Source organism: Apteryx mantelli, unplaced genomic scaffold (assembly GCF_036417845.1).
Source record: "Apteryx mantelli isolate bAptMan1 unplaced genomic scaffold, bAptMan1.hap1 HAP1_SCAFFOLD_39, whole genome shotgun sequence".
Taxonomy (NCBI): domain Eukaryota; kingdom Metazoa; phylum Chordata; class Aves; order Apterygiformes; family Apterygidae; genus Apteryx; species Apteryx mantelli.
The window spans coordinates 2,542,058-2,560,358 of NW_027118744.1; positions in this window are offsets into that span (position 1 = coordinate 2,542,058).

Sequence of the window (18,301 nt, forward strand, 5' to 3'; positions counted from 1 at the left end):
AGAGATGCTGAAGCTGGAGAATAAGGAGCTGGCTCCAGGTTTGCAGAGCGCTCTCTGGCAGTTCTCCCTCTCTCTGCCGCTGGACTCCTCAGCCCTTCTCTTTGCAGAAGCTCAACATGGGCTGTCTGGTGTGTGGTAAATGCTTGCCCATCTCTAACAGACTTTTTGATGCTCTTGCAGTAAAAAGAAACTCACTAGAACAGCAGAAGATGGCACGTCCACAATAACAGCTCTACACCTCCCTACTTCCCAGCTGTTGGCTCTGAAGCAGGAAAACATCAGAGTTCCTCTGCTTAACAGAGGCAAGGACAGCTCCCCCTGCCCCCACCAAATGGTTCCTCTCCCTTATCATCCCAAACAGCTGAATCCTTTAGACTGTCTCCTTTCCAGAGAAGATCTGCACAAAATATAAGCAACTAAACCTTGTATCCAGTAACAGCTGAAGGTCAACTGCAGCTGTAGGCGCCTGGCACCACCAATAGATTAAAGAACACCATGATCGTAGGATGTTGCAGGAAGAGCCTCTTGAAAGGGATCTGAAACTCATGGCTGTAAATTCTCTTCCACTTTTTCTGAAGCTGTCTCATGGGCATATGTTACCACAGTCCAAAATAAGTTTCTCCTACAAAAGCCCTCCCTACTCTGCTTGCAAGTAGTTCAGAAAAGCTCAGATCTCCTCTTTCAGCCCAATTCATATGCTGTTAAGAGCATCAGCTTGCCAAAATTCTTATGTTAATGTCAAAAACTGTCAGCAGCCTTCTTATGCTAAGTACCTGCCCTCTTACCTGAGCTGCCCCAAGCAATTACTAGCTTTCATCTGTAGCAGCGAAACATAACAGTGTCGTACCCAGCTGACGCCACACTCTTTCAGAAAATTTACAGTACTTGGTTTTCCTTTGCTCTTTACTGCATGCTGTTGCCAATAATTCTGAACCCACATCCTCCAAAAATATCTGTTAGCATACAGGATACCTTCCAGACGGTTGCCAACAGCCTTCAGCGCAAATGAACACCAGAACACAGCCAGCCACACTCCCCAGAACAGCCTGTGATGCTCTCACACTCAGCTGAAACCTCGCCCGCATCCCCGCACTCTTTCCTGCAACGCCTGCTACCCTGCCTGCACTGACACAGCCTTCCCAAACGCAAGTGTCTCCTGCCTGCCACAGCCACTCACACGGCAAACTGCCACGGCCTGGGCAGCTCCTGCGCTTGGGGGATACAACTGACAGTGCCTGCTCCTCAAGCACCTCCACTGTCCCACCAGCACTGTCCCATTTCTCTGCTCTCAAAATCCAAATGCATAAAAAGGAAACACAGCCCCTCCAAAGGCAACCACGGTCTACCCACCCCTCCCCAAGCAAAAAAACACCTGGCGCCACCTACCTGGGAGCTGCTGCCTGAGCTCGACCACTCCATCGCCTCGGCTGGCCTGGCTGATGCCAGCCCAGCTCTCTTCACCGCCTGCAAAACAAAACGAGGCATTTCTAGACAAAGGCAGACACAAAGACACACCAAGAGACACTGCCTCTTCTGTCCCGCCTCCTGAGACATTCCCAGGCTGCCCCCAGCAAAGTCTCTTCTACTTGGCCCCACTGTGTGACCAACCAAAGGCACACATTTGTGCCCCATTCTGTGCTCAAACAAAGGCACACCTGGCACACATTTGTGCTCCATTTTGTTCCCCTCCAAAAAAACAAGGCACACATTTGTGCCCCTTTGTGTGCCCCAAAAAAAGGAAAACAAGGCACGCATTTGTGCCCAATGCCTGCCCTACCAAAAGACATAGAAGGCACCCCTTTGTGCCCCATTGTATTCTCAGCCAAAGGCACACAAAGCACACATTTCTGCCCCATTCTGGGCCAAAACCAAAGGAACACAAGGCACGCAATTGTGCCCCATTATGTGCACAACCAAAAGGCACAAAAAGCACACATTTGTGCCCCATTCTGTGCCCAACAAAATGCACACAGTTGTGCCCCATTATGTGCACAACCACAGGCACACATTTGTGCCCCCTTGTGTCCCTAAACAAAGACACACAATGGTGGAAGCACAACATGCTTCCAAGATATCTCTTAGGCGGTCTTCTGTAGTGTTTTATTAATTGCCTCTTCTTTAGTCTCTCGCTTTCTTGAAATGATCTGTGTACATCCTGGCTCTGCTTGGCTTGCACTCTGCTAGTCTCATGTTAAGCCCAGCTGCACTCACCACCCCAGAGCGACTCTCTCCAATACCTCTCCAACTAGGTCCTGTGCAAACATCCAGACCAAGTCCACCACAGTGTCTTTTCTCACTGCTTCCCAGACCACCTGGTGTAGGAAGCAGCCCTTTACAAGCAGGAGACACTTCAGGTCTGAAGGCATCGTCTCCTGACAGGGCCTCGGGCCTTCTAGCCAAGCATCAGAAGATGTCAGTGCTGCCTCTGGGCCTCCTCCCCTCCTGGGTGCACAAGCCCTTTGTGCGAGGCAGCCGAGCTGGGACCTCAGCCAGCCCTTCCAGGCCCTTGTCAGGCTCTCCCCCTCCTCCTCAGCACAGGAGGAAGGCCAGGGCACAAAAGCCTGGCGCCTGCCCTGCCTGGTGGAACAGGGCAGAGAGGCATGCCTGCCTCTGCTTTGCCCAGCACCTATCACTGTGTCACTGTTGAGCCACGCACAAATACTCCCCTGTGTCTCTCCCCATGTAGGTGTCACTTCCCCCAGGGGGCCTTGGACACAGGGCAGGGCTGTTCCCTTCAGTCTTTCAAAGCACTTCACATTCATATCACTTGTGGCTGTCAGTCCAGAAGCTTTGTGTCCCTCGGCCAGGGCAGTTGCAAAGAGTTCAGGAGCTAACGACAAGTTTTCTTTTCCTGTAACTCCAAGAGCCCCTACCCTAAGTACTCTCTGCCAAACGCCCACACACCAGGTGATCGTCTGGGGCTGGAGCCTCCCTCCAGCACCCCCAGAACATCAGGTGACGTTTCCCCTTCAGGAATTTAACCCACAGGCATTTCCAAAAGACTCCGGGGCCTCACCCAGGGCCCCCCCCCCAGGCCGGAGGCTCCCCAGGGGCCGACACCAGCTCCCCAGCATCGGCAGCCCCTGCCTGCTCCCATCCCCTGGGGTCCAGTCGAGACTGCCCATGCCAGGCCTACTCCTCCCTCACCTCCGCCACACACACCCTGGGCGCTGCTCCCCAAGGCCACGGGGAAAGTGGAACGCTTCATGGGTAAACAAGTGGCCCAGCCTCATCTCTTCCCCCTTGCCTCCGTCACATCGTGCCCCGCCGGCCCCATCTCGCGGCCCGCCTCCCCTCTCACCCACCCCGCAGGCCTCCCCCATGCCAGCACCAAGCATACCTGCCTGAGCTGGCAGGCCCTGCTGCGCACCTGGCCTCTTCTCCCCAGGCCGACACCAGTGAGGCCATGGGTGACCTCCTTCCCTCCTGTGCGCATGGGCATCGTGAGCAGCAACACACCAGCAGCCACTGACCGCGGGGAGGACCGCTCTGGCACAGAAACCTCACGGCTGGAGCCCTGAGTGCATCCGTGTTCCCATGGCGATAACGGCCACTGGGGACGGAAGCAGAAGGGGAGGAGAAGGGGGCCGGAAGGGGGCTGGGGGAGACGGCCCTGCAGGACTCACCTTGGCACTGCCCGCCACGGCTGCAGAGACCAACCCTGGGGGCGGCCAGCACTTGCTGGGTTTCGACTGCGTCCCCCACGTGTTTCCCAGCTGCTCTCCCAGTCATGGTTTCTTCTGGGTGCAGAGGTTTGGGCCCGCCATGTGCAGGAGGACAAGAGTGCCCCAGGGCTGTGCTGACACTCAGACAGGAGGATGTTACACTACGATGGGACCCATCGTTCTCTGTCCCCACCAAAGCCCTCAGGCTGAGACCCTGTCTGGGCGTGTGCTGACACTCCCAAACCAGCCTGGATTACTGACACTGTGCACTGGACCCCTGAGGTTTAGGAGCACTGCGCAAGGGAGCTGGGCGTGTGGTGCTGCACATGCAGCATGACCCCACTGCGCTGCTCCCACTTTGCCTCCCGGGGAGCAGCGCTGAGTTCAAGCCCAGATGCCACAACACAAGACAGAGCCCCCAGCGCTGAGCCTGGGCAGAGCCCAGCCCCTGCGGGGCAGCGGCTGCACCCCGGGGCCCCACACTCCCCGACCACACGGGCCACGCTGCCAATACAGGGAGGTAGGGAGGATGCGTGCGTGGCAGGAGATGCCAGGTAAGCACCCCAAAGCAGCAAGTGACCAAAGCTAGTCCCCGAGGTGGCTTTGTGACCCCCCGTTCCTGAAGGGTGGGTTTTCCCCAGTGTGTTCGGGTGGGAGGGCCCAGAGGGGACACCTTGCAACCTGCTGGAGGCACAGTGATCTCAGGAGCATCTGCAAGGCCCCCATGGCCAAGGTGGTCGGTGGGGGGGGCTGCTTCTGGGGCCATGCGATGGGCACGGGTGCTGCATTGCAGAGGCAGCAGCTGGAGCGTGCTCTCGCCATGGGAAAGGGCGCCAGGCTCAGAGAAGCAGGAGCAGAGTTAAATCTCAGCTCCAGGGTGGGCCAGCCCTGGGGGAAATGTTTAGTCCTGGCCATTCCCCCACCCAGATTGCTTGGCAAATGGCCCCCTTTGCTAAAGGTGCTGGTGAGAGCAAGTGTCCGCACTGGCCCTGCAGCCCCCGTGGGCTGGGGGCAGTTTTGCTGTCAGGGCCCCGTGCTTCCTGGTGAGGCTGGGAAGGCTTTTGGCTGGCCAAAGCCAGGGAGAAAGCACTTCCGCAGGGAAGGGCAGGAGGCCGTGGGGAAGGCAGAGGTAATGCCAGTGTGGCAGGGAGAGGTGAGGGAGCAGCGGTCACTGCCTGCGCAGCTCTGCCCTGCTCTCTCACTTTCCCCCTGCTCACTCGCTCTTCACAGAATCACAGAATCACTGAGGTTGGAAGGGACCTCTGGAGATCATCTAGTCCAACCCCCCTGCTCAAGCAGGGTCACCTAGAGCACATTGCACAGGATTGCATCCAGGCATGTTTTGAATATCTCCAGAGAAGGAGACTCCACCACCTCTCTGGGCAACCTGTTCCAGTGCTCTGTCACCCTCACACTGAAAAAGTTTTTCCTCATGTTCAGATGGAAGTGTCTGTGTTTCAGTTTGTGCCCATTGCCTCGCGTCCTGTCGCTGGGCACCACTGAAAAGAGTCTGGTCCCATCCTCTCGACACCCTCCCTTCAGATACTTGTACACGTTGATAAGATCTCCTCTCAGCCTTCTCTTCTCCAAGCTAAACAGGCCAAGCTCTCTCAGCCTTTCCTCATAAGAGAGATGCTCCAGTCCCCTAATCATCTTTGTAGCCCTTCGCTGGACTTGCTCCAGTAGTGCCACATCCCTCTTGTACTGGGGAGCCCAGAACTGGACGCAGTACTCCAGATGGGGCCTCACCAGGGCTGAGTAGAGGGGGAGAATCACCTCCCTCGACCTGCTGGCAACACTCTTCCTGATGCACCCCAGGATACCATTGGCCTTCTTGGCCACAAGGGCACATTGCTGCCTCATGCTTAACTTGGTGTCCACCAGCACTCACAGGTCCTTCTCCGCAGAGCTGCTTTCCAGCAGGTCAACCCCCAACCTGTACTGGTGACTGGGGTTATTCCTCCCCAGGTGCAGGACCCTGCACTTCCCTTTGTTGAACTTCATGAGGTTCCTCTCTGCCCACCTCTCCAGCCTGTCCAAGTCTCTTTGAATGGCAGCACAGCCCTCTGGTGTATCAGCCACTCCTCCCAGTTTTGTATCATCAGCAAACTTGCTGAGGGTGCACTCTGTGCCTTCATCCAGGTCATTGATGAAGAAGTTGAACAAGACTGGACCCAGGACTGACCCCTGGGGGACACCGCTAGCTACAGGCCTCCAACTAGACTCTGTGCCACTGATCACAACTCTCTGAGCTCTGCCATTCAGCCAGTTCTCAATCCACCTCACTGTCCACTCATCTAACCCACACTTCCTGAGCTTGTCTATGAGGATGCTATGGGAGACAGTGTCAAAAGCCTTGCTGAAGTCTAGGTAGACAACATCCACTGCTCTCCCCTCATCTACCCAGCCAGTCATTCCATCATAGAAGGCTATCAGATTGGTTAGGCATGATTTCCCCTTGGTGAAGCCATGCTGACTACTCCTGATCACCTTCTTTTCCTCCACATGTGTGGAGATGGCTTCCAGCATGAGCTGCTCCATCACCTTTCCAGGGATGGAGGTGAGGCTGACTGGCCTGTAGTTCCCTGGGTCCTCCTTCTTGCCCTTTTTGAAGACTGGGGTGACATTGGCTTTCTTCCAGTCCTCGGGCACCTCTCCTGTCCTCCATGACCTTTCAAAGATGATGGAGAGTGGCTTAGCAATGACATCCGCCAGCTCCCTCAGCACTCGTGGGTGCATCCCATCAGGGCCCATGGATTTGTGGGTGTCAAGTTTGCTTAAATGATCTCTAACCCACTCCTCCTCCACCAAGGGAAAGTCTTCCTCTCTCCAGACTTTCTCTCTTGCCTCCAGGGTCTGGGGTTCCTGAGGGCTGGCCTGAGCAGTAAAGACTGAAGCAAAGAAGGCATTCAGTAACTCTGCCTTCTCTGCATCCTTCGTCACCAGGGCACCCACCCCATTCAGCAATGGGCCCACATTTTCCCTAGTCTTCCTCTTGCTGCTGATGTATTTGAAGAAGCCCTTCTTGCTGTCCTTGACATCTCTAGCCAGATTTAATTCCAAACGGGCCTTAGCCTTCCTCGTTGCATCCCTGCATACTCTGACAACATTCCTATATTCCTCCCAAGTGGCCTGTCCCCCTTTCCACTTTCTGTATACTTCCTTCTTCTGGTTGAGTTTTGCCAGGAGCTCCTTGCTCATCCATGCAGGTCTCCTGCCTCCTTTGCTTGACTTCCTACTCATAGGGATGCACCGCTCTTGAGCCTGGAGGAAGTGATGTTTGAATATTAACCAGCTCTCTTGAACACTCCTACCTTCTAGGGCCCTCACCCATGGGATTCCTCCAAGTAGGTCCCTGAAGAGGCCAAAGTTTGCTCTCCTGAAGTCCAGGGTTGCGATCCTACTTGGTGCCCTGCTGCCTCCTCGCAGGATCCTGAACTCCACCATCTCATGGTCACTGCAGCCAAGGCAGCCCCCGACCTTCACATCTTCCACCAGTCCTTCTTTGTTTGTTAGTACGAGGTCCAGCAGCACACCTCTCCTTGTTGGCTCCTCCACCACCTGTGTCAAGAAGTTGTCACCAATGCTCTGCAGGAACCTCCAGGACTGTTTGTGCCTAGCTGTGTTGTCTTTCCAGCAGATATCGGGGTGGTTGAAGTCCCCCATGAGAACCAGGGCCTGGGATTGTGAGGCTACTTCCAGCTGTCTGTAGAAGGCCTCATCGACTTCCTCATCCTGATCAGGTGGCCTGTAGTAAACACCCACAACAGTGTCACCTCTGTTAGCCTGCCCTTTGATCCTTACCCATAAGCTCTCGACTCGCTCTTCATCCACCCCTAGGCACAGCTCCATACATTCCAGTTGCTCTCTCACATAAAGAGCAACTCCACCACCTCACTTTCCTGGCCTGTCTTTCCTAAAAAGCACGTAGCCATCCATGACAGCACTCCAGTCATGTGAGCTATCCCACCATGTCTCTGTAATGGCAATGAGATCATGGCCCTGCGACCGCACACATATCTCTAGTTCTTCCTGTTTGTTCCCCAAGCTGCGTGCATTGGTGTACAGGCATTTCAGGGAGGTGATCGAGCATGCAGGTTTCCCAGGAGGGGTAAAAGAGGGTCCTCCATAGCCACATCCCATGCGCACTTCCCTGGCTGTATTCACCTGTTGGAGGCATCCTGACATGAGCAGTCTTTTGCTAACTACCCTGTCACTATAACTCTCCCCTTCCCCCATCTTTCCTAGTTTAAAGCCCTCCTTACCAGGTTGGCCAACCTGTTGGCAAAGACCCGCGTGCCCTGCCTCGTGAGGTGGATCCCATCTCTCGCCATCAGTTGTCGATCTTCAAACAGGGTCCCATGGTCATAGAAACCAAAACCCTGTTGCCAACACCAGCGGCGCAGCCAGTCGTTAACCTGGAAAGTCCGTCTCCTCCTCCTCTCATCCATCCCCCTCACTGGCAGGATTGAGGAGAAGATGACCTGGGCTCCCAGACCCTTGACCACCATCCCCAGAGCTCTGAAATCCTGCTTGATGGTCTCCAGTTTGCCCTTGGTGTCATTGGCGCCCACATGAAAGAGCAGCAGTGGGTAATAGTCCGAAGCGTGGACAAGCCTTGGCAGTCTTTGCATGACATCTCTCACACGAGCCCCCGGCAGGCCACAAACCTCTCTAGACAAGAGGTCAGGTCGGCAGATAGATGCGTCCGTCCCCTGCAGCAGGGAGTCTCCCACAACAATCACCCGCCGCTTTTTCCGGGTGTTCCGGCAGGGCACAGGGTCTGTTGTCCCAGGTACTTCCCTGGCAGCCATGCCCATCTCCTCCTCATCCTGGAGGGCACTAAACCTGTTCTTCAGCTTCAGGTCTTCAGGAGGAGTAGGAGCCTTTCTCCTCCCACGAGCAGTGACCAGTTTCCAGCCTTCTTCTACAATGTTTTGATGTACCGTTTCACACGGCACAGAGCCCTCTGGCAACTCCACTGCTGCAGGGGGTTGGGACTCCTGGAGCTGTACAGTCTCCAAGAATACCCTGTCTATCTCTTGCTCTGCTTCTCGGATGCTGCGCAGCCTACTGACCTCCTCCCGTAACTCCCTTACCTGATGACACAACTCGTCAACAGCAGCACACCTCCTGCAGGAGAGCTGGTTGCCAGCCCAGGCCTCCCGGAGAGGCCCCAAGCACTCCCTGCAGCCTGAGACCTGTAGAGCTGCATCTGCTGTCAGAGGGTCGGTCTGGGTCCAAGCCTCTGACACAGCAACTCCAACAGCCGCTGGGGAACGCGCTGTGCGGCGTGTCATGACCATACTTGAGGAAATGTACACCACAGGGAACAGAAACAAAGGTCCCTTCGCACGTCCCTTCGCGCGCCCTTCTGCGCGAACTGCTGCGCAAACTGCTGCGTCTGTTCGCTGCCTCTGTTCGCTGCGCTCAGGTCAGGCTCCTGCCCAGAAAACTCCAGCCTAACAAACGCTGGCTGAGAACTGGCTCCCTGCCGTGGAGAAGCCAGGGATCTCAGCAGCTCCCCAAAATGACCTGCCTGGCAGCATCCAGGAGGCAACAGCTGCAGATGCAGTCAATATTTAGCACTACCCCAAGAGTGCTAACAGAGCCACCGTTGTGCCCCAACACAGCGTTGCCCACCACCATCCCCCCCAAATCCCAGGGTAGCAGCTTGTAGTCAGAGAGCCCCAGCGATGGGCACAGCAGGCCCCAGGCCCAGACATATCTGCAAGTCCATGGACAAGCACTAAAAGCTCCTTCATAGCTTCTCCCACCACGGGAGGGGAAGGCAGAGGAACGAACAGCGATCATAACCTGGTGTAGCAGAAACCAAAATCTCCCCCCTTGTCACAGCAGAGCAGGGCCCAACCCCAGCAGGACACGGGTCCCCGAGCCCTTCGTGACAGAGTCCTCGCTGTAGCCGTGCTGCCAACAGCAGCTCTGACCCATCGCAAACAGCGCTGCCAGCACTGGGGATTTATGGGCCACACAGAGCATCAGGGGGATGCTTGAGCCTGTTCCCAGGGAGAGAGCAGCAAGGGGCATATATAGATATATTTGTGCCCACAAAAAACAGACACAAATTGCCACACACCCTACAAATTGCCAAGAGATCTCTACCTTTCAGATGAGCCTTTGTTACTGGATCATTTCATTATTTCAATTATCTTTTCACTTCAGGTAGCAAGTATCTTCAAGTATCTATCCATTGCAGCAAGTATCATTGTGGCAAGTGGCATTTCTCCCGCAGGAAAACCCACAGGCTGGGGCTGGGGAGGCCTGAGATTAGCCCCAGTCTCCCCAGCTCCATTAGCAGCCACGTCAAGGAGGGATTTCAACTCTGGCCCGAGAAAGAGGTCTGGACCCATCCTTCCAGAAGCTTCATCCCCAGTAACCCTTCTGGGGACGTGGAGACTCCTGCTCCAAACACCGACACATCCGCTGCTTGCCTCGGGGCCCCCAGCGAGGGCGCAGATCACCCGAAGGGCCGAGGGCTTTCTCCAGACACCGCCAGCAACTCCTGCCCCATGAGAGGCTGTAACGCAAGGGCACAAAAAAGCTCTGCTACCCTTAGTGCTTACTCAGCCCAGGGTCGAAAGCACAATTTTAGCAGGTTTGCTTTCAAACTGCCTGGAAACCTCAAAACACTTTCTTTCACCTTCGCTCCCCCTGAGCGGGCTGCCCTGTGCCTCCTTTCCTCTCTGTCAGCCCTGGCCGGGGGAAAGCACCCAGGGAGGCTCCAGACCACATTTCTGCCTGGAGTGCTACTAGCTGGGCTCTTCTAATCGTTTGTCCAAAATGTGCCACAGTGCCTAGGATGGGGATTTTCCTGCTCTGAAGATGCACAACGCACCTCTCCTGCATGGCAGGAGTGGGGGACAAATCCAAGTGAGGAATCAGAAGTGAGCTCCATGGGTGCTCCCAGCCGTCACTGGCTCCCTCAGGAGACTCCTTTCCTCTGAGACACCAAGGTCTTGTGTAGTGAGAACACCTGCGGAAGATCTGGTGAGGAGTCAGTGACTGGCAGAGTACATGACGGCAGACCCAGCATGTGAGACTACACACTGACCTGGTTCCCATCAGAACCAGGCATGCATACTCCGTTTTGTCTACAGTGTCTAGCTGCTTCCCAGGCAGTAGTTTCTCACAGCACAGCTAAGATAAGGAAATAGTTCTAGTGGATTAAAGATGGGACCCTTGGGTTACGTGGGGGGGAGTCCCACCTGGGCATCTGACCCGTGCCTCTGACCTGTGCCTCCAGCAGCCTCCTGCCGGCAACCCCTCCTCGCGATTCCTGGGGCTCCCCGTGCAGCTTGGAGTGTAGGTCCCTTATTAAATCTATCCTGTTTAACCCCTCACGAACTTTGAGTGTCTCTCTCTACCGGTATCTGACCCTCTCTTGCCTGCCTTGCGGTCACATTTGGCATAGTCAGCAGGATACCGGTGTGGAGATGCCTCTTTGGGGGCAAAAGAACAAGGGGGAGAGAGTGAGTCACATTCCCGGGTGGCCCGCTACAGGTCGGTGGGCACCCATGGCTTGCATGCTGGCGGGGTGGATCGTCCCCGCAGCACGGCCGGAGCTAGAGAGTGAGCTAAGGGTTTCCCCAGAGCGGCTCGTGGAACTGGTTTCCGAGCTCTGGCTGGAAAAAGCAGGGCTGGCGTCACGAAAGGGAACGGGGGATCTGGGGTGGATCTTCCTGACTGTGCTCTGCACCCTGGACAAGGTGCTGTTGACACAGCGCTGGCGAATTGGGCAGTTGGAAAGTGATCTTGGAGCCGCTAAGGAGGCTCACCAGCTGACCCAGAAGGTTGTGTCAAACTTGGGATGGAAACGTCTGGGACTCCAACGACCTCCCCAGCTTGGAGTCAGACATAGAGTATGAGGGGGAGGTAGCTGCCCGACCGGTGGTAGAGCAGCAGCTTTCCAGACCAAATGTGGCCAATCTGCAAGAGACCACAACTATTTGTGATTTTAAAGCATCAGAGCTGCAGCAAGATATGCAGGGGCGCTACAGGCAGCCACCCCGTGAAGGGTTGTTAGAGTGGCTGTTAGGGCTGTGGGACGATGGGGCAGAGGCAGTTTATTTTACTGGAGAGGAGCTCGGTAGGATGGGGGCTCTGCCCCAGCATCCCAGGCTGTGTAACACTCTCCGTACCCCACAGCAGCAAAACCGAAAGGTTCCCCCCTCCCTAATGGAGTGGGTGAGGGATGTGCTGTGTTTAACCTGGCTGACTGCCGCTGACATCGATAACGGGCTCACCAGGTGGACTACTATCGCAGCAGGGATAAACCAGCTGCGGCAATTAGGAATGTTGTTTGCAATTTATTCCGCCGAGTTTACGGGACCAGATCAAGTCACCATGAGTAAAACCATCCGGACTAAGATACTGCGAACCGCCCCTCCCCATCTTAAAGTGATGTTGCTACCTATGATTGGTGGGGGGGCAGGTACAGTGTGGGAAGTTGCAGCACTGCTATCCCAGTTAGCAGAGGCGTCCTCTCTTAGCAGAGGTGGGAAGTCAGGAAACAGGAGGGTAAATGTGAAAAAGAAAAAAAGAGTGAGTTGCGGCACTATGTTACGAGACCTGCTGCGAGCTGGCATGCCGTGGCGGGAGGTGGACAGTAAACCCAGCGCAGAGCTGCTCGAACAGTGGCTGCAGCTTCAGCCAGAGCAGAGTACACAGTCCCCAGTGATGGGGGAGCGCAGCAAGCAGCCAGGAGAGTGCAGGGGGGACCCGTGACACCCACTGCCCCGCCGGCAGCATGCACAGAGGGGAATCTGCCAGCAGCACAAAAAACAGGCCAGGCAGCGTTGCCCCTGCTGTACCTGCTTAGCTCCACAGCAGTTGCGGACCAAAAAGCATTATATCCGCAGGGGGCAAAAGCCTGGGGAGGTGTGGCAAACTGATTATATTGGACCCCTACCAGAGAGCCAGGGGCACAGATATGTCCTGACCACTGTGGACACCTACTCTGGTCTATCATACACTTTTGTGCCGCAGCTACCCGGGCTCATGCCATTAAGGCATTAGGAGACTTGATTGGGTTATATGGCTCCCTGGTGGAAGTCCAAAGTGATCAGGGCACTCATTTTACAGGGAATGACATTCAGAACTGGGCCGAAGAGCGGGGAATAGCCTGGACCTATCACATACCCTACCACCCATGAAGGGCAGGATTGATAGAGTGAATGAATGGGCTGCTCAAAGAGCAGCTGTGCAAACTGCCCCTACTGGCACCCTCATGGGCTGGAGCAAAAGCATTTGTCAGGCAACTGCCTGCCTCAGTGACCGACCGCTGTGTGGCTCTACCTGTATGCTTGTTTCAAAGGGGAATCCATCGAGTGGCCATGTGTGCTTAGAGTGCAACAGCTGCACCCCCAAGCCTGCCTCCCCATGCAAGCCATGCCTGGGAGTGCAGGGTTGGGTCTGCGACTACCACACAAAGAAATAACCCTAGAACGGGAGAGCCATCATCTTGTGAGTATGGAGTTGGCCATCAGCATACCTCAAGGGTATTATGGTCGCATGGTGCCCTGTAATAGTTTAGCTCTCCAGGGGAATGGACATCAAGGCAGGAGTCATTGACTCCAACTACCTTGCGGGGTGAAAGTTGCAATCCATTATGCTGGATCCCAATCTCTGCGATGTGCACAGGGAGACCAAATAGCCCTACTGATATGTGAGCGGATAAGGGTCCCCACTATCCAGGAAATAGATTCCTTGTGGCCCAGCCAGCAACTGGGAGGTTTCAGGTCTCCAGGGCGTGCTGTGTGGGAGCATGATCTGGCTAAACCTGAACAGTCGGAAGGGGAAATCATTGCTGATGGGCCAGGAGACGCCCACCTGGTACTAATCAAAGGGGAAAGTGTCCCAGCCTATGTCCCCTCTAGGAGACTCTCTCTCAGAGAATTGTGTGTGACCTGATGAATATGCTGAGCAGAGCCGTGACATTGCTGCCCTCCATCCTAACCCTATACCCTAACAGTAGTTGGAGCACCGACGGAACTGTGGTGAGCACATCGAACACAACATCCACAAGATAAAGAGCCAACTTCAAGTACTACACGATGTAAAGTCCAAAGAATCAGTGCAGGACAACCCCTGGCAGTGACTGTCATCATGGCTGTCGAATTTCAGACTATGGGGAAAATGCATTATGCTCCTGGTCTTCTGGGCTGATCAGTTTTGTGTGCATACATGTTATAATTTACTGTCTATATGTATATATCTATATGTATATTCATCATGGTTTAGTTGCTTGTACATCTTAGCTGTTTAGTTAGGATAATACCTGAAAGGCATGTCTGAAACTTGTCCACACACTGGTGGCACTGATAGCATGTCTCTGTCAGTCAAGGGGTGGAGTGCAGTGAGAACACCTGTGGAAGATCTGGCAAGGAGTCAGTGACTGGCAGAGTAGGTGGTAGCAGGCCCAGCGTGTGAAACTACACACTGACCAAATCCCCGTCAGGGCCAGGCACGCATATTCCATTTTGTCAACAATGTCTAGCTGCTTCCTGGGCAGTAGCTGCTCAAGGTTAGCGCAGCTGAGATAAGGAAATAGTTCTAGTAGATTTAAGGGGCCCTTAGGAACAACGAGTTGAGTCTTGCCCATGCGTCCGACCCGTGTGTTCTGCCTGTGTGTCCGACCCATACCTCCAGCAGCCTCCCATCGGCAATCCCTTCTCGCAGTTCCCGGGGCTCCCCATGCAGTCTGTAGAGCAATTCCTTCATTAAATCTATCCTGTTTAACCCCTTATGAACCTTGAGTGTCTCTCTCCACCGGTATCTGACGCTCTCTTGCCCACCTTGCGGTCACAGGGATGTTCTAACACCTTCACTCTCCTCAGCATTTGTCATGGCAACCAGCTGCATTGCACCAGTCTTTATGTAAACCTGGCCCTGCAGTGTCCTGCAAAAGGTGCTTTTAGACAGCCAACTCCTAGAATAACTGCTGTGGGGACAGACAGACTTCCTCATCCATGTGGGCCCTGCATCTGCCAGTGTCTAGTCCAACTCCTGCTCCAAGCTCGCCCCTAGAACCCTTCATCCCCTCATGCAGCTCATTAAGAAAGACCTTAAGCAGTCTTTGCCCTAGCATTGCAACCCCCCTCCACCCAGGATGACACTACTCACCAGCTTACTGTCAGACCTCGTACTGCTGAGGACAACCCTTGGAGCCCAGCACTGCAGCCCTTTCTCCATTTCCTTTGGTCTTCTTTTCTAGTCCTCATCTCCCCTGGCTTCTCTGGCTGCTCTTGTCTCTGCTTCCTGACCATCTCCTGGGCAGTCCCATTCTCCCTCCTAATGCTGAGACCATGCTGGCCTCTTGCTGGGCTGGGTACAAGCCTCAGGGCTGCCTGCCCTCCTCTTGCTGGACAGCTGAGGACTCCCAGGTGAGCACTGCCTGCCACTGCCAGGAGCAAAGGGGATCTGGCTGCAGCTCTGCACACAACAGCCATCTGTATCCTCCATCCACCCCTCCTGGGGCTCTCTCTCCTCCCTGGGGGCAGCGGGACAACAGCTGGGGTGGCTCCAGCTAGTTCCCTCCAACATGGCAGAGCCTGGTGAGCAGCCCCCGCTGGCGTTGCTGCGGCTCCAGCTGGACACGTAGAGTGACTGCTCTTTCTGCCCAGCCTCCCTTTCCTCTGCTGGGGCCGAGTGCTCCAAGTCCGAGGAGAGCACAATGCATTCGGGGCTTCTCTCTGCCAAGGGCTTCCAGTACCCCACAAGGACACAGCTGTCTGATGAGGAGTCATTGTCCTGAGGGTGGGCAGGAGCTGGCAACTGTCTCCAGGCTTCTCTTCCTGCTCGAGCAGCCCCATCATCAGAGATTCTCTGTGGCTGCTGGGGAGACTGTGTGGCTGCGGCAACCTCATGGGGGATGGCATATGAGGTGCCAGGAAGCTCCGTGTGCCCAGGGCTACCAGTCCGGGATGGACTCTGGGCTGACACTGGCGTCGCGGCCATACCTGCAGCAGCTGCCGGGCTCAGGGAGGCTGAGGGGCTTCCTTTGTGCTGGCTGGGAGCATGGTAGCCGTATATGGCCTGCTGGTCATAGGTCTCCATGCTGCATGAGCACTGGGCAAAACTGATGAGCTCATGGAGGAAGTGCTTGGTGCGACTCAGCAGAAGCAGCCCTAAGTCCTCAGCAAAGGCCTGACTGTCCAGGTCATACCTCCTCAGGTTTGTCAGGACAATGAGCTCCGTGACAGTCACCAATGTCTGATGGACTCCAAAGAGGACTCTCAGTTCCCGCTGCAGCCAGGGCAGCAGTCTCTGAATGCTGGCTGGGTTGTGGCAGAAGAACTCTGCTGAGATGTCTTGGGGCTGGCCGCCATCGGGAGCCCTTTGCATGCGCATCCCTCTGCGGTACAGAGAGTGGCGGAAGTTTAGCATCTCCTCCTCCCTCACTGGCACATGCCCCTGAGGTCTCCTCTTAGCACTAGCCTGCTTCTGTGGGGACAGCCTCTGGCTTGGCTCCAGCAGCCCTCTGGCTCTCTGCCTCTGCATGCTGTGGCTTGGGCTCTCCTCCAGCCTGCTGCTGTTCTGGGCAGAGGACCGCATCTGAGGAGAAGGGGAATGCTGCTGCGGGCGAGCTGCAGGGTGGCGGCGCCTCCTGATGGCAGGGCGCTGAGGAGCTCTCCATTGCTGACGGCTGGCAACAAAACCATCTTTGGGAGGCCTGATGACATACTCCTGGTAGTCATCTTCTGCCACCACTGTGTGCAGAATTGATTGGAAAACCTGCTTGCACAGAGGGTATTCGGCCTTTCTTTTTGACCACCGGTACACACAACCAAAGCAAAACTTATGGAAGCAGGGTTTCACGTAGGCAGCGTCGTCCAAGGTGTCCAGACAGATGGGACATGTAGCATCTGGAGCTGCAGGTCGTGGTGTTGTTGGCTGCAGAGGGCTGGGGAGAGCTGAGGGTAAGGAACTGCCATCCATTGCAGGTGCCTCAGCTGTTGATGCTGCGCTCTGCTGAAGAAAGAGAGGCCAAGATCATTTCCTTTCCGGAGCAGACTGTGGGGGTTGTGTGGGGGCTGGACTATGGTGCAGGAAGGGTGCAGAAGAGCCATTGGTACCGAAACCCACAGGAGGCTTCTTTTGGGATGAGAAGAAAGAACATGGGCACTGGTGGCCTATCACCCCAGAAGGCCTGGGTGCCCTCAAAAAAGGGAGGTGTCATGGGTCAGTCCCCTCCCAACTCAGCAAGAGAGCAAGGAAAGGCGTTGAAAAATGTCCAGGCTCAGGAACTGCCTAGGAAGCACAGAAGCTGACTCCTTCCTTCCTCCAGAAGGGGAGAGGTCCCCATTTGCACCAGTACCACCTGCATCAGCTGAACACAGGAGGCTGCGGGAGCATGCATTCAGTCAGCTGTGAGAGCAACTCTTCCTTGATGAACTGGCACCTGCTGGAAACCTCAGGAACCAACATGCTGCCCCCGGGGAACACGGGCAGCCTTGCCACTCTTGGGCACCCAGCCTCAGCCCTGCCCTTTCTCCTTCCCCTCTTCAAAAGCACTCCTTTGCTGCTTGGGACTCGGCACTTCCCAAAACCCCACTCAACACCACTGCTTCCTTGCACACCCCAGCCTGCAGGACATTTCCAAGTGCAGCTCACCTCAGCTGCAGGTGAACACTCAGGAAGAGGCAGCGAGGTGTCTCAGCATTCCTAGAGACCCCTGCAGCCTCTTGGTACACACAGCGCACTGGCCATAGACACACAGCATCCCTGTCAGCCGAGGGAGAAAAGACAGAAAGCACTTTTGCGATTCAGCACCCAGAGCTGCTGCTAGCCCCCAAACTTCCCAATCCCCACGCCAACAGCATGTCTGAGTGGAGCTCCTGCCGTGCCTTGCACACATGCTTGGCAGCAACCTGGGGGTGAGCTAAGCTGAGCGAGACTCTGCCACTGGGGAACTTCAGCGAGAACAGAGCAGCCACAGTAGCTCAGAGGTGACATCCCAAGGGTGCCCTGAGCCGCACAGAGAGGACACCCTGACCACAGGACCAGCATTCCCTTGGGAAAGGACATCCTGCCAGGGCTTAGACATCTTTGGCAGGGCCTTTCGGGATCTTCCTGCTTTTCCGCAGAATTCGGGGTGCTTCTTGAGCTGTCCGGTTCAAGGTTCAGGCACAAACCCCTGACTTCTCTGGCAGGGAGCGATGTTATTTCTTTGGGCACAGATAGGGACCCTCAACCCTGCCACTCAGCCAAATTATAGCAGAATTCAACAACACCTCTGTCCCTGGCAGCTCTGACCGCAACCCTTTAAAAGGCTTGTTGGAGAGGTGATGAACCCAAAGAGAGGACAGGAGCATCTCCCGACATTGCAGCTTCTACAAGCTGACACTCCCTTCACAGTGGGCAGGGCAGGGGGGGTTCGTGGCAGGCGGCAGTGCAATGGCCTCTCTCACCGCAATAAGAGCATGCCCCGTCCCTCTGCCTCTCTTGTCAGTCGTGGGCTGAGCAGTGAGGGCGGATGGCACCTACCTCCATGGGCTCCACTGCTGGAGGCAGTGCAGGTGGGGGAGCCAAATGCGGCTCAGCTCCTCCAAGGGTTCAGGCGTGCTCTCTCCAGGGTGCTGTCAGGCTTGAGGGCCCTTAGAGCACATGACTGTATG